Source organism: Nannospalax galili, unplaced genomic scaffold, assembly GCF_000622305.1.
Source record: "Nannospalax galili isolate Female #2095 unplaced genomic scaffold, S.galili_v1.0 scaffold110, whole genome shotgun sequence".
Classification (NCBI taxonomy): domain Eukaryota; kingdom Metazoa; phylum Chordata; class Mammalia; order Rodentia; family Spalacidae; genus Nannospalax; species Nannospalax galili.
Genome location: NW_008328707.1, coordinates 355,849 through 361,850, shown reverse-complemented (window position 1 = coordinate 361,850; position 6,002 = coordinate 355,849). Strand labels below are relative to the sequence as shown.

Here is a 6,002-nt window from a genome sequence, read left to right as displayed (position 1 = left end):
ACAAACCCATAGCCAACATCATTCTAAATGGAGAAAAACTGGAAGCATTCCCATTGAAATCAGGAACCAGACAAGACTTCCCACTATCTCCACTTCTCTTTAACATAGTGCTTGAAACTCTTGCAAGAGCAATAAGACAAGAGCAGGAAATTAAAGGAGTAATAATTGGAAAAAAAAGAGATCAAATTATCGCTTTTTGCAGATGATATGATATTATATCTAAGAGACATCAAAAAAGGGGAAGTGGGTATATAGATGATTAAGACTGTGTGGGATGTTCTGTATGATATACACACAGAAAAATTAACAAATTAAAAAAAGACGTATTTGAAGAGGAAACAAAAATTTAGTTCATGTTAAATGGTAGAGGTGATAAACATTACCAGTGAAATCTACCTGATGACTTTATATCCATACTTAGGTACTAAGGATCTGAGCATAACCAACTGTGACTAGTAATCATCAGATACATAGAGATTAAAGACACATGTGCAAACATCTAAGTGTTAGTAGCATTTGAGGCCAGCTTGGTCTACATAGTGAGTTCCAGGAGTGCTGGGGCTACTGGGTAACCCTGTCTCAAAAAGACTTAAAAAAAAAAGTAGGAAACAGCATATTTTAAAATGAAATGGAGATATTCTTTAAAGGGTTAAAACTAATTCAATTTTATATCTTACAAGGTTTATACTGAGTTCAATATTGTATAACTGTATTAATTCATCTTTTAACCTAAAAATTTACAGCCACTTTTGTATATCAGAGTATAAGGGCTCTAGTGGGGGGAGGGAGGCTATGGGAGGGTGCTATCTGGGAAGTGGGTGTAAAAAAAAATAAATAAATAAAATAAATATAAATAAAAATAATAAATCTTCAAAGGATAAAAATTTGCTCCTTAATAATTAGTAGATGTGAAAAACATTACCATTGAAATCTACCTGATGACTTTATATCCATGCTCAGATGCCAAGGAGCTCAAAAAATAACCGACTGTGATTAGTAGTATTCAGATATATAGAGATTAGAAACCCATGTTGAAACATCTTAGTGTTATTGCATTAAAAATGAAGTTTTCTGCATGAAACTGCATATTTTAATAATGAAATGGAGATCTTTTTTAAAGGTTACCTCATTTAATTTTATGTCTTATAGGGTTTATACTGAGTGCAATATTGTATAACTGTATTAATTCAACTGTAAACCTATAATTTTACAGCCAATTTTGAAAGGCATACATCTTAGCTCTGGAAATTGTTATTGAATATATTGATGCTGTTGTAATGAAATGCTTCTTCTAAGAAAAAAAAAACCAAAAAAACAAAAATAAATTTAAAAAATAAAGTAAAAATATTTCTTCTAGACAAGAGCAATATAACTAGTGTAAACAGTTACTTATGAAGTAAAATGCTTGGACAAATGGTTGCTTATTGAAGGTCAATAGTGTCACAGAACAGTTTACTGTTGTGAGTAGCTAATCTCAGATCTTTAGAGAAAAATGTTATATAAAGAGAAGGAAGACCTATACACATGACATGAGGCAGCACTGTGCAAGAAGGTCCTGTGATGTGAATTCCTCATAACAAGAATGGCCAGGGTCAAAGGACTAAAGTTTTCCTTAAGTCAGTTTTAAGTAAAGATCTATTGTGTGCTGGGCTAAAACATACCTTGATTATTTGTAATGATTTTAATATTTTTAATTTATTGAGCTATAATTGACAACTACATGTATTAATGGTATGCAACTATGTATATATATATACATATATATATATATATATATATATGTGTGTGTGTGTGTGTGTATAATATATCAGAATAATCACCACAGTCCAGTCCAGCTCATTCCCATATCCAACACCTCACAGGTGTTTCCTATGAAATGGACCCTCTAGCAAACTTCAAATGTATCATATATTTCTGTTCACTATAGTCACTGTATTTGTGATGGCTAATGTTGACAACTTGAGAAGATTTACAATCACCTAGGGCATGCCTGTGAAGTACTATCTAATACTAGGTTAATCGTGCTCAACTTAACTGTGGGTGGCACCGTTCTACAAGTTGTGGTCTTAGACTGGATAAAATGGAGGAAACAAGCTGAACACAAGAATTCCTCACTCTCTGTTTCCTGGCTTAGTTGCAATGTAGGCAACTGCCTCTTGGTCCTATGGCCATGCCTTCTTAGCCATGATGAACTGTATCCCCTTGAACTATAGGCCCAAATAAATCCTTTCTCCCTTAAAAAATATTTAAAAACAATTTTATGTGTATGAGTGTTCTGTCTGCATGTATATAATTACACTTGTGCATGCAATGTCTGTGGAGGCCAGATGAGGGTGTCAGATCCCCTGGAACTGGATTATGGACAGTTATTAGCTGCCATGTGGGTGTTGGAAACCAAACCTGGGTCCTCTGCAAGAGCAACCAGTTTTCTTAACCACTGAGCCATCTCTCCATCCCCTAAATGGATAACTTTTAATTAAGCAAATTTCTTGCTTACTGGTTTGTTTTTGTAGGTGGCCCATGCGTTTGCCTTGGAAGCACCTTTACCTGCTGACCCATCTCACTGGCCCCATTTAGATTTCTAAAATAAGTTTTGTATGATGCCAACTAAATGACATTTGTAGTTTTTTGTTTTAGTTTGGTGTTCCTACAATGCTGAGACTCAAACCCAAGACCTCATGCATGCTAGGCACTAGCTCTACCCTGAGCAGCAGCCTTTCACAGCGTTTTCACCATAACACAGATGCAGTCCGCTCACTATAATTTTCTGAGATGTCCTAAAGCACATTTTGTTTGTTTGTTTGAGACTGGGTCTATATAGTCCTGCCTGGCTGGCCTGGAACTCTTACTGTTTTTTTTTTGATCTTTTTGAAACAGTGTCTCCCTATTGCCCCAGCTGGCCTGGAACTCATTATGTAGACCAGGCTGGCCTTGAACTCACAGAGATCCACATGCCTCTGCCTCCCAAGTGCTGGGACTAGAGGTATGCGCTGGATCAAATTTTTTTTTTTTTTAAACTTTTTTCTTGGGGCTGGAGAGATGGCTCAGCAGTTAAGAACACTGACTGTCCTTGCAGAAGACCCGGGTTTGAATCCCAGCACCCACATGGCAGCTAACAGTTCCAGGGGATCCGACAGCCTCTTCTGTCCAGTTCCAGGGGATCCCACAGCCTCTTCTGTCCTCTGCTGGCATTGCATGACACGGGTACACTTACTTACATATAGGTATAACACACATACACATAAAAATAAATAAATATTTAAAAAATTAAATTTTTTCTGCCATCTGTGCAGTTCCTCTAAGTTTATGATTAGAACAATGCAGTTAAAAAAGGAAAATCCTAAGGAATTGTGTTAATTAGCTTTCCATAACTATGACCTATTTATCTGGGAGTATAATCTTTTGAAGAAAAGAATTATTTTGGCCCATGGTTTAAACATCTCAGTCCATGGTTATCTGGATTAGTTACTCTGGTCTTGAGGCAAGGCTGAACATCTTGGTCATGGGAGTGTGTGGCAGAAGCTACTCGCCATAGTGTTTAGGGAGCAGATGGAGAAGATGCCTGTTCTGTGAACTCTACCCTTTTTAAAAAATTATTTATTTTAATCTTATGTATATGTGTTTTGCATGCATGCATATAAATGCACCTGTGTCGTGCAGTGCCTGCATAGCAGAAGAGGGCTTTGGATGCCCTGGAACTGGAGTTACAGACTGTTGTTAGCTATCATGTGGGTGCTGGGAACCAAACCCATCTCCTCTGCAAGAGCAGCCAGTGCTCTTATCTGCAGAGCCATCTCTCCAGTCCCCAGAGCTCTATCCTGTTCTCTTTTTATCTAATCTAATTCCAGCCTAAGAATACTGCTGCCCACAGCATGGGAGATCTTCAGCCCTGGATTAATACTCTCTGGAAACATCCTCACAGACACACATGGCAGCATGCTTTAGCAATCTCTAGATGCTTACAAATCCGGTCATGTTGTCAATCAAAATTAAGCATAACAGGAATCCACTAAAAAGTAATTAAGACTAATAATAGTAAATGAGTTCAGGTATGAGTTTATACAAAAATCAGTAGTTGGTATATACATTAGGAAGGAACAATCCAAGAATCAAATTATGGAAGCAGTTTACTCTACAGTGACATAAAAAAACATGCTTAGGGATAAATAAACAAAAGTGCTATGAGATATATACACTGAAAACTTCAAAAGACCGTGAGAGATGTTAATCAGCAGAAAGTCCGTGTTCATAGATCAAAAGACTTAGCATTAAGATGACAATATCTCCCTGTTTTATTTAGATATTTGAATCATTCTTTATAAAAAAATCTCAAATGTCTTTTTAGAAGAAGGTATCAAGTCAATCCTAAAATCCATATGTTATTTGAGAGAAATTAAATAGTCAAAACAAGCTTGACATAAAAAAGTTGGGGTCCTAACACTTCATAGTTACAGGATCAAATGACTTGTGGAATTTGTCTAAAAATAAACAGGTAGACAAGTGGGACAGAACACAGACCCCAGAAATAAATATCACACACTCTTAGGTTTAGAAGATCAGCTGTCCACTCTGTCCCAAAAGATCAGGGCTTTTATGTCTCATAGCATGGGTTTCTTGGCTCGTGTGTGTGTGTGTGTGTGTGTGTGTATGTGTGATGTGTCTGTGTATGGTGGCATTCATGCCCATAGATATGGAGTTGAGAGATCGACTTTAGGTGTTTTCCTCAGGCACAGTAGACATACTTAAATTTTTGTTTTTTGTTTTTTTTGAGATGGGCTTCATGTAACTCCAACTGCCCTGAAACTGGCTATGTAGACCAGTCTGGTCTTGATCTCACAGAGATCTACCTGCCTTTGCCTCCCAGTGCTGGGACTAAAGGTGTACACTACCACATTTGGCCTACTTATTATTTATTTTTATTTTTTATTTTGCAGATATGAGTGTTTTTCCTGCATGTGTATAAGTGTACCCAATGTCATACAGTATCCACAGGTCCAGAAGAGGGTGCCAGATCCCCTGGAACTGGAGTTAGTGGATGGTTGTCAGGCACGTTTGCTGGGAACTGAACCCAGCTCATCTATAAGAAGAGCCAGTGCTCTTATCTGCTGAACCATCTCTAACCCCTATTTATTTAATATTTTTATTGTTTGACAATTTCATCTAATGAATTTTTGTCTTATTCAGACCTCCTCCCCATCTCTCAGGTCTACCCCCACCTTCTTAACACCCCTTTATGTCTTCAATTACTATTTAGTAATTTTGAAGCAGGGTGTCTCACTGGCCTAGAACTTGAGGATCAGATTAAGCTGACCCAGGGGTCTGCCTGTCTCCTCCTCTCCAGTCTCTAGATTATAAGTGCAATCACCCTCCCATGGTTTTCTTAATGGGATACAACTCAGATCCTCATAATTGCAGGGCAAGCACTTTGCCAACTGAACCATTTTCCCAACTCTGTTTCATCTTTTCTGTACACTGTAAAACCACTACAGGAGAGGGGAGAGGATTGAGATATTTTCTCTCCCTAGTTCTAGGCAAACTATAAATGAACCATTTCCTTCTACCAGTTTCAGTCTCTCAGTTTTCATAGAACAATGAATAGTGGACTTGAGTTTCCATTGACAATAATGAACAGTGACTTTCAACAATATTGAGGTTGCATATTGCTGCATCTGTACAGGACTCAGCTAGACTCTGATCAACTAAGCTCTAAATATGTTTCCCTACACTCTAGGATAAAGGAACAGGTCATGGATGATGTATTCTGTCTTCCTTGTGAGGCTCAGAATAAAAGAAGTCATTGACACATAGTATATGAATGACTTACACTGGTCAATCATGCCCTGAGTATTTGCTTTCCAGATTCTGTCAGAAGATCTTTATTACACCATAAAAGCATCACTAGGAATCAGATCTTACAAAGTGTATTCTGAACAACTCTAAACTTTATTAAATAAAACTGCATAAATATAATTGTAAAATTTATAATAAACAAAATGTTAAAT

The 6,002-nt window shown here is 37.2% G+C and overlaps 1 protein-coding gene across 2 annotated transcripts in view; it reads left to right on the top strand.

Annotated features, from left to right (window-relative positions):
- CUNH12orf56 (chromosome unknown C12orf56 homolog) overlaps positions 1-6,002 on the top strand; it is a 112,956-nt gene that overhangs the window by 22,114 nt on the left and 84,840 nt on the right. The window lies entirely within an intron of this gene.